The sequence below is a fragment of the Manihot esculenta genome, chromosome 14 (genome assembly GCF_001659605.2).
Source record: "Manihot esculenta cultivar AM560-2 chromosome 14, M.esculenta_v8, whole genome shotgun sequence".
NCBI lineage: Eukaryota > Viridiplantae > Streptophyta > Magnoliopsida > Malpighiales > Euphorbiaceae > Manihot > Manihot esculenta.
Genome location: NC_035174.2, coordinates 21,567,363 through 21,578,426, shown reverse-complemented (window position 1 = coordinate 21,578,426; position 11,064 = coordinate 21,567,363).

Genomic DNA, 11,064 nt, shown 5'->3' with positions numbered 1-11,064 from the left:
CCTAAAACAGATATGGATATTGCTGGAGCATCGACTCTCGTGTCTCCCAGGTGCACTCTTCTAGGTTATGGTGGTTCCACAGGACTTTCACCATTGGTATCTCCTTGTTTCTCAGCTTTTGAATCTGGGTGTCAATGATCCGCACTGGCTGCTCGACATAGGTGAGATCGCTTAAGATTTCCACCTCAGGCTCACTAGGAACCTTCTCTGGATCTGACACAAACTTTCTCAACATAGAAACATGAAATACCGGGTGAACTCGTTCCATCGATGCAGGTAAATCCAGCTTATACGACAAAGGCCCGATCTTCTGCACGATCTCAAAGGGACCTATGTACCGTGGAGCCAATTTACCCTTCTTTCCAAAGCGAACCACTCCTTTCATTGGAGACACTTTCAGCAATACCAGATCCCCCTCCTGGAACTCTATCTGCTTCCTACGGATGTCTGCATAACTTTTCTGTCTGCTTACAGCTGTTCTGATCCTCTCTCTGATCACAGGCACTAACTTGCTGGTAATCTCAACTAACTCTGACCCTGCAAGAGCCTTCTCTCCTACCTCTTCCCAGCAAACAGGTGTTCTGCACTTCCTCCCATACAGAGCTTCATAAGGAGCCATCCCTAGGCTAGCATGATGGCTGTTGTTGTAGGCAAACTCCACCAGAGGTAGATGCTGCCTCCAAGAACCGCCAAAGTCTAACACACACATTCTCAGCATATCTTCTATGGTCTGGATGGTCCTCTCTGACTGACCGTCTGTCTGTGGATGGAAAGCAGTGCTGAAATCCAATCTGGTACCCATAGCAGCTTGCAGACTCCGCCAAAACCTGGAGGTGAACTGCGGTCCTCTATCTGATACGATCGACACTGGAACTCCATGCAGCTTGACTATCTCTTCTACATAGACCTACGCTAACTTGTCCACAGAATAGTTGCTCCTGACTGGAATGAAGTCAGCAGATTTCGTCAGTCTGTCCACAATCACCCATATGGAGTCTAGCCTGTTGGACGTAGCCGGTAACCCTACTACAAAATCCATAGCGATGTTCTCCCATTTCCACTCTGGAATCGGCAGTGGGTTAAGCATTCCAGCCAGTTTCTGGTGTTCTAGCTTCACCCTTTGACATGTTTCGCAGGCTGACACAAACTGTGCCACTTCCCTTTTCATCGCTGGCCACCAATACACCCTTCTCAGGTCTTGATACATCTTAGTGGCTCCAGGGTGAACGCTATACCTCGCATTATGAGCTTCCCTCATAATGTCTTCCTTCAAACTGCTATCATCTGGTACACATAATCTCTTACCATGACGAAGAATCCCCTCACTATCAAATCTGAACTCTGCACTATTGCCAGACTGAACAGTCCTGGCAATCTTCACTAACTCAGGATCTTCGTGCTGTTTCAGAGCCACTTGCTCTAGAAACACTGGTGTAACTCTCATCTGTGCAATCAAAGCACCTGTACCAGATAACTGCAACTGTAGCCCTTCATCTATGAGTCTGTAAAAGTCCTTCACCACCGGTCTTCTCTCTACTGCAATGTGGGATAAACTGCCAAGTGACTTCCGGCTTAAGGCATCAGCTACAACATTAGCCTTACCCGGATGATATTGGATCTTACAATCGTAATCACTGAGCAATTCTACCCACCGTCTCTGCCTCAAGTTTAACTCTCTCTGACTTAAGATGTGCTGCAGGCTCTTATGATCCGTATAGATCTCACATTTTACCCCATAGAGGTAATGCCTCCACATCTTAAGTGCAAAGATAACAGCTGCCATCTCAAGATCGTGTGTCGGATAGTTCAGCTCGTGCTTCTTCAGCTGTCTAGAAGCATAAGCTATCACTCTATCATTCTGCATTAACACACAACCTAATCCCACTCGGGATGCATCACAGAACACTGTGAAATCATCCTCACTGATCGACAGAGCTAATACCGGTGCTGAAGTCAACCGTCTCTTCAACTCTTCAAAACTCTCATCACAATCCTCTGCCCACACGAACTTCTGATTCTTCCTAGTCAGTCTGGTCATAGGAGCAGCTATCTTCGAAAAGTCCTGAACGAACCTCCGATAGTAGCCTGCCAAACCCAGAAAACTCTTGATCTCTGTCACTGTCGTGGGTGTAGGCCAATTGGCTACTGCCTCTACCTTCTTGGGATCGACTGTGATTCCTTCTTCTAAAACTACATGACCCAAAAAGGCAATGCTCCTTAGCCAGAACTCGCACTTGGAGAACTTGGCATACAAGCCATGCTCTCTCAACGTTTGCAAAACTACCCTCAGATGCTGGGCATGCTCCTCGGCATTCCTGGAGTACACCAAGATATCATCTATAAAGACGATCACAAAACGATCCAAGTACTCCCTGAAAACCCTGTTCATGAGATCCATGAATGCTGCAGGGGCATTAGTCAACCCGAACGGCATCACTAGGAACTCATAATGCCCATATCTGGTTCGGAACGCAGTCTTGGATACATCTCCTTCCCTGATCTTCAACTGGTGGTATCCGGATCTCAGATCTATCTTAGAAAAACAACCTGCTCCTACCAGTTGGTCGAATAGATCATCGATCCTGGGTAAAGGATACTTGTTCTTGATAGTGACTTTGTTCAACTGTCTGTAGTCGACACAAAGTCTCAGTGGTCCATCCTTCTTTCTGACAAATAATACTGGAGCACCCCAAGGGGAGGTACTCGGGCGGATGAAACCTTTTGCTACCAAATCCTGTAACTGTTCTTTCAACTCTCTCAACTCTGTTGGCGCCATCCTGTAGGGAGGAATAGAGATCGGTCGAGCACCGGGCATCAACTCTATCTCGAACTCTATTTCCCTATCAGGTGGTAGTCCTGGAAGCTCTTCAGGAAACACATATGGGAATTCTCTAACAACTGGTACTGAGGATGGTTCCCTAACCTGACTGTCTAGCTCTCTCACATAAGCTAGGAACCCCTGACACCCCTTCCTCAACATCCTACGAGCCTGAAGGGCTGATATCAAACCCCTAGGTGTCCCTCTCCTGTCTCCTCTGAAGACACACTCTGACCCATCCTGGTCTCTGAGACTCACTACCTTGTCCCTGCAGTGCAAGGTAGCACTATAGGTAGATAACCAATCCATCCCTAGAATGACATCAAAATCTGTCAACTCTAGAACCACAAGGTCAGCTGGAAGGCATCTATCCTCTATAAACACTGGACTAAACTGACAGACTGACTCTGCCAATGATGGGTCACATCTAGGTCCACTAACCCAGAGAGGACACTCTAACTCGGATACAATCAACCCCAAACTCTCTGCGGCTTTAGAAGAAATGAAAGAGTGAGAAGCACCGGGGTCCATCAAAGCATACACCTCTGAACACCCAATGATGAGAGTACCTGACACCACTGTGTTCGACGTGTCTGCCTCCTGTTGCGTCATGGTGAAAATCCGTGCTGGAGCTGACGGACCTGCACCTCGGGAACCCATCCCTGATGAAGAGGCTACCCCTCTTCCTCTACCTCTGCCACTGCTTGGAGGAAGAGCTGAAGCTACTGACTGGACGACACTACCTGAGGTCATCTGCTGGGATGGTGCAACCAAAGTCGTCTGAGGACATTCCCGTGCATAATGTCCCTCCTGCCCACATCTATAGCAGGCTGTAGATCCCAACAAACAAGCTCCTCTGTGCGGTCTCCCACACCTATTGCAAACTGGAAGATCTGTGCCAGAGCTGGAGCCGCTACTCATTCCCAGACCCGTCTTAATCCTGTTCCAGAACTTGCCTCTCTTTCCTCTGAATTTCTCCCATCTCTTTTTGCTCGCACTTGCTGTACTCTGTAAGGAGGAACCTGGTTTAGCACTAGAAGACTGTGCCTTTAATTGCTTGACTACTCCCTGACTTATGGCACTGGCCTCCATCTTTCTAGCAGCATCCACAATGGAGTGGAAACTCTCCTTCTCCGCGTGAAGAATCAAAGAGAAATACCTGGGATGAAGCCTTGTGGCATATCTCTTTGGCTTTACCTAGATGATAATATGTATGTAGTCATAATCTTTTAATAACTCCAACCATCTTCTCTACCTTAAGTTAACTTTTTCTGTATGGATAAGTATTTTAGGCTCTTATGATCTATATAGATATGACATTTCTTACCATACAAGTAGTGCCTCCATATCTTCAATGTGAAGTCTGTGGCTGCTAACTCTAAATCATAGGTAGCATAGTTATGATAACGTGGCTTAAGTTTTCTTAAAGCATAGGTAACTACCTTTCCTTCTTACATTAGAAACACAACCAAGTCCATTGTGGGAAGCATAACTGTAAACCACAAATTCTTTACTAGATACGAGCTGTGTAAGCACTAGTGCCTCAATGAGTATAGTCTTCAATCTATCAAAACTTGCTTGACATCTATTATCCCAAATATATTTAACATCCTTGTGCAGAATTTTAGTTAATAGGGTAGTTATAAGTGAAAACCATTTTACAAATTGTTTGTAGTATCTAATTAATCTCAAGAAACTCCTGATCTCTCTAACATTCTTTAGCAGCTTCTAGTCAAGAATGGCTTTATTCTTCTATGGATCTAAACTGATTCTTTCTACTGACATTACACGTCCTAAAAATTCTATTTCATTTAGCCAAAAATAAGATTTACTAACCTCGGCATATAATTACTTCTCCCTCAGAATCTATAATACTATTCTTAAATGTCTGTCATGGTCTTTCCTAGTTTTAGAGTATACTAAAATATCATCAACGGACACTATATGAAACTGGTCTAGATATGGGTGAAAGATACGATTCATCAAATTCATGAAAGCTGCAAGTGCATTAATAAACCAAATAGCATAACTAGAAACTCAAAATGTTCATATTGAGTCCTGAATGCAGTCTTAGGCACTTCTGTCTCCTTAACTCTCAACTAGTGGTAACTTGATCTCAAGTCTATTTTGGAGAAAATATTATCTCCTTTCAATTGATTAAACAAATCATCTAGTCTAGACAGTGGATATTTATTCTTTATTGTCACTTTATTTAATTGTTTGTCATCAATACATAGCTGAGAAAATCATCTTCCTTTTTCACAAATAGTATTAGTGAACCCTATAAAGAAACAATAGGTCAAATAAAGCCCTCATCAAGCAATTCCTGTAATTGTAACTTTAATTCTTTCAACTCTGTGAGAGCTATTCTATAAGGAGCAATAAAAATAGGTGCAGTATCTGGTGCAAATTTTATAGAAAAATCCACTTCTCTCTTTAATGGTAATCCTGGTAACTCTTTAGGAAAACACATATGGGTAGTCACATACTATAGGTAGGTCGGACACAATAAGACTCTCTTTCTTAGTTTCAAGTGTACTAGCTAGATAAGCTAAGCAATTGCATGACCAAAATCATGCAACTACTGTATACATGGGTGGTGTATATATATATATATATATATATATATTGTAAATGGTTTTTAGTTAAACTAAAGGTTAATCTTTTGAGAATCTGATTTTTAATTTTGCATGGTATTTCTTTATAAGAGAAAAACGGTAGAATTTCTCTCTTGAAAGGGTTATTTCAATATGCAACTAGCATATTCATAGATGCTGGACAGTTCACAATCATATATATTTTTATTTTATTTTATTTTCATGAGTGTTAGAAGTTTTTTAGTTAATAAAAAACATTTAACCTTGTGAGATTGTGATACTAATCTAGTATTTAAGTTTGCATGGTATTTCTTTGAAAGAGAAAAAAGATATAATTTCTCTCTGGAAAGGGTTACTCCTGTGTACGTGTACGTAAGCAAAAATTTTTGTATTTGTATGGAAAATGGATAGTTGATCGATTGTGCAGTGAGCTTTGATGCAATACTAGTTCCATCACCATATTCGACTTTGTTGAGACATACTATGATTCAAGATAACTCTTAAATAGTGAAATTATATTTATAATTCATTTAAAACAGAATTATATGATACAATGGATGAAATTTATTTATTTTTGAATCTAGAAAAATATTGTTTTCCAATACCCTAAAAAGTAATAGTGAAAAGGGGTTTCATTTTTTTATTATTTATGAATTCCACTTCTTTATTTAATATTTAATTATAAAATTATTTTTATCTATTATGAAAAAATAAATAAACTATCATTTTGTTCTATGAAAATGGGGCAGATGTAATGGTTCTTAAGCCTTTATTTTTTAATTTATAGTTACCGTTTAAGTATATACAACAATAATTTATGGTTGTTGCTTTATTTGCGGTGTAATAGCATAATCAAGTACTTTTTAATTCAATAATCTAAACCCTTAAGTCATTTAATTTTCATGTAGTAATAAATCCAAAAATGCCCCCGAATCATCTGTCGGGGGCTCAAAAATGCCCATTTTTATTTTTTCAGCCATTTTTACACTGAAGCTTCAATACAAGAACAAAAAAAGACATATACATGTCAGACCCAATGCATGTGAGTTGTACGTGTGTGTTAAGGACAGTGAGTGTGTAACGATCCGGAAATCGGACCGCTACCGGCGCTAGGATCCAGATCGGCTTAAGGCCGCCGGGACCTGTAGCAAGCCTAACATACATCCTGTATACCTGTTAAATCCCATACATGATCAACATTATACATAAAAATTTAAACTTTCTTTCTTTTCATTTACCAAGTTTGACCTGTACATGCACAACTCATAATTATAAACATTAAACCCCACATTGGAGCCCTCATCAAATGCTCCAATGGGGTAACATATTATACATTAAGCTTGGTTTACATAAAATATCATTAAAACTTTTCATGTATCACAAAGGGATTAACATACTCTAGGGCCAAGCACAATTCTATCCTTAATACAATTCTTTACATTACATTACATCACTATACTTTACATTACAATGTCTTTCTCATGTCCACAACTAGCTATTACATAAACATAACTTTCCTCTTGCTGACTTCCTGATCTAGCCCGTACCTGCAAACCTGGGGGATTAAGGGAATGGGGTGAGCTACTAGAGCCCAGTGAACAGAATAATAAAATATTTAAAACATATGCTATCATGGAATGCATCACATCACAGACAAATCATATCAAGGATGAACTTGTCACCAATAGCCCTCTACACAATCCAATCATGCCAGGGGTGTAGTGCAGACCACACCTGGTCTTTCTCTTACACATATCATATCATATATATCCATTTGTGCCGGGGGCGTAGTGCAGGCCACATCCGGACTTTCTCTTACATAGTGCCAGGGGCGTAGTGCAGGCCATACCAGGACTTCCATATCACATCATACCATATCATATCATAATGAGGGCTAAAGAATCATTCAACATTCATCCACATTAACAACATAATATGCAATGCAACATATTCGTGAATTCTAATGCTAACAACCTAATATATCTCATGGCATTTATGATGCGTGAATCATGCTAAAACTTTCATTATTTGCTTTGAAACATAAAGAGTCATTCTACTCACCTCAGGCTAGCTCTGACAAGACACTGAAGCAGCTATCTCACTGCTGGGGTCCTCGGTTCCTCGGGTCCGAACCTACACAGGTGGACTCAAATGAGGGACCAAACATACATGAACATGACTCTAAAATACTCTCCAAAAATCCCCTAAAACACCTTAAATCAATCATAGAAATCATGCAAAGGAAGGCTGAACAGAGCACTTTCAACGGCAGGTTCGGCGGCCGAAAGTCCCTCCAGAGCCGAAAGTCATGCACCTTCGGCGGCACTTTCGGCGGCCGAAGGTTCCTTCCAGAGACGAAACTCATGCATGTTCGGCGGCACCTTCGGCGGCCGAAACTCCCTTCCAGAGCTGAAAGTCCACTTTCGGGGGCAGGGTACGGCAGCCAAAGGCTTGCCTCCACAGGCAGGTTCGGCGGCCGAAAGTCCCTTTGGCTGCCGAACCTGAGTTCTTCCAAAGGGCAGAACTCAACCTCTACAATGCACATTTGCCTCCTAACACCTTCCAACTCAAAACCAACACTTCCTCAACATGCATACACACATACATAAGCTCATAGGGGCCTCAACTATCCTAAACCCCAACTAAAAACACATCAAACATACATATACAACACACATTGTCCATATACTCAACATTAACCAAAAAATCAACATTAACCTAAACATGCATTTCTACCCCATAAACTTTCATAAAACTTTTTTAAAACATGAAATGAGCTAAGGATCTACTCTTACCTCTTGGAGATCGAAAGGGGAGGCGATCTAAACTTGGAGATGGGAGAAATCTAGCTCCTTGGGTCTCCAAGCTCCAAAACTTGATCTTAGCTCCAAAACTTTTCAAAGCCAAGTTAGAACTCGTTAAAACTTGAAAGATTTGAGGAAAATCAACAAAACCAACCATGGGAGAGTATGGACTCACCGTTGGCCGAAAATAGGGGAGAAAGCTCGCCCATTTCGGCCATGGAGCCCTTTTATAGGGGCTGGCCAGACCACCTTCGGAAGCCTAAAGTGCCTCCAAAACTCATGCAAGTTCGGCGGCCGAACATGGGGTTCGGCGGCCGAACCTGAGCTACTTTCGGAAGTCTAACTTGCCCCCCTAAACTATCCAATGTTCGGCGGCCGAACCTGGAAATGTCTCCATGGTGTTTTTCATTCAAAACTCAATTTCTTTCTTACTTAAAACCATAAAATACATGAAAATATTTTATATAAACATGTTTTTACCCTTCTAGAGGTTTTCGGCATCCGAGATTACACCAGATGGTAGGAATTCCGATACCGGAATCTAGCCGGGTATTACAGAGTGGAATTAGAGACGAAACTCATGCATGTTCGGCGGCACCTTCGGCGGCCGAAACTCCCTTCCAGAGCTGAAAGTCCACTTTCGGGGGCAGGGTACGGTAGCCAAAGGCTTGCCTCCACAGGCAGGTTCGACGGCCGAAAGTCCCTTCGGCTGCCGAACCTGAGTTCTTCCAAAGGGCAGAACTCAGCCTCCACAATGCACATTTGCCTCCCAACACCTTCCAACTTAAAACCAACACTTCCTCAACATGCATACACACATACATAAGCTCATAGGGGCCTCAACTATCCTAAACCCCAACTAAAAACACATCAAACATACATATACAACACACATTGTCCATATACTCAACATTAACCAAAAACTCAACATTAACCTAAACATGCATTTCTACCCCATAAACTTTCATAAAACTTGTTTAAAACATGAAATAAGTTAAGGATCTACTCTTACCTCTTGGAGATCGAAAGGGGAGGCGATCTAAACTTGGAGATGGGAGAAATCTAGCTCCTTGGGTCTCCAAGCTCTAAAACTTGATCTTAGCTCCAAAACTTTTCAAAACCAAGTTAGAACTCGTTAAAACTTGAAAGATTTGAGGAAAATCAATAAAACCAACCATGGGAGAGCATGGACTCACCGTTGGCCGAAAATAGGGGAGAAAGCTCGCCCGTTTCGGTCATAGAGCCCTTTTATAGGGGCTGACCAGACCACCTTCGGAAGCCTAAAGTGCCTCCAAAAATCATGCAAGTTCGGCGGCCGAACATGGGGTTCGGCGGCCGAACCTGAGCCACTTTCGGAAGCCTAACTTGCCCCCCTAAACTATCCAATGTTCGGCAGCCGAACTTGAGGTTCGGCGGCCGAACCTGGAAATGTCTCCATGGTGTTTTTCATTCAAAACTCAATTTCTTTCTTACTTAAAACCATAAAATACATGAAAATATTTTATATAAACATATTTTTACCCTTCTAGAGGTTTCCGGCATCCGAGATTCCACCGGATGGTAGGAATTCCGATACCAGAATCTAGCCGGGTATTACAAAGTGGAATTCTTAATATTAAAAAAATATAACATGAAAGAGAAAAAAAGTATTGGAGAAAAAAAAAGTTTTGCGCAGGAGATAAAATGTGAGTTATAATTCCTGTTAGGTAAAGGGAACTAAGAATTTAAATCCCTAAGTTTTCAAATTTCTCAACTGAGCCATCGATTAACCTTTTTCTACTCTTCTTCATCTTAATCCCTAATTTCTCAAAAAAATTTCCCTTGCATTTCTCAATAGTTGCGATTCCTAAATAAAAAGGAAACATTATTGAAGGAAGAAACACAATCATATAGGGATTTTCAAAGAAAAAATTCCCTAACGATAGATGGCCAAAGGTTTCAGCTTTGAAGAAGGGTCTCTTCTTTCTCTCTCGTCTATGCATTACTGATTTGGTCGCCTGCAAGCAATTAGAGAAGCAACATTGTGCGATTGTCCATTTTGTTCACTTACTTTCGTCCAAGAAAGCAACCATACTCTACTTAAGGTATTCTTTATTTACCATTTTCTGTATTTATCTAGTATTTGATTATTCGTTTTACAAAAGAAAAAAAATACAAAGGTGAATATTTGAATGATATGGTGAAAGTGGATATAGTTTTGATTTACAAATGTATTGTTGAATATGATATTGCTGTGGGAAGATCAAAGTTGTCATTGTTATACCTTTTAAATGTCTGTAAATTGCATTGGGGTTTATGAAATCATTTGAATTTTTTATTCAAAAGCTCATGCCTATTTTAATATTGCTACATTTGCATATGTATTTTTTAAAAATATTTGAATTTTCATGTTCTTGCCAATTTTTAGAAATGTAAAGTATTAAGTTGGCATTTTAGTATGATAATAAATGTTAGGTATTTATGGTTCCAAGGTAATTGAGGTGCATTATTCATATAAAACAACATTATTGTAAATCATAATAAGAGTGTCTATATGCTTATTTTATAAGTATAAGATGCATCATTGGTACACTTTAATACTATTAACTATTTTGTAAGTATAACCTTACTTTAAGATACAATACAAGGTGATGTACAAATGCACTAAAAATAATAGCAGTTTGCTTGCCTTTTTGTTTATCTGAATTTATTTTAAATTATAGAAGTAGATGAATTATCAATCTATTAATCTCTCTAGTATGTTTTTATCTATCGATATTTACTGAAATTACAATATTTCAGATATTCAGTTGTTCAATATAGATAAATCATATATTTTCGCAATTAAAATATTGCCATTTTTGTA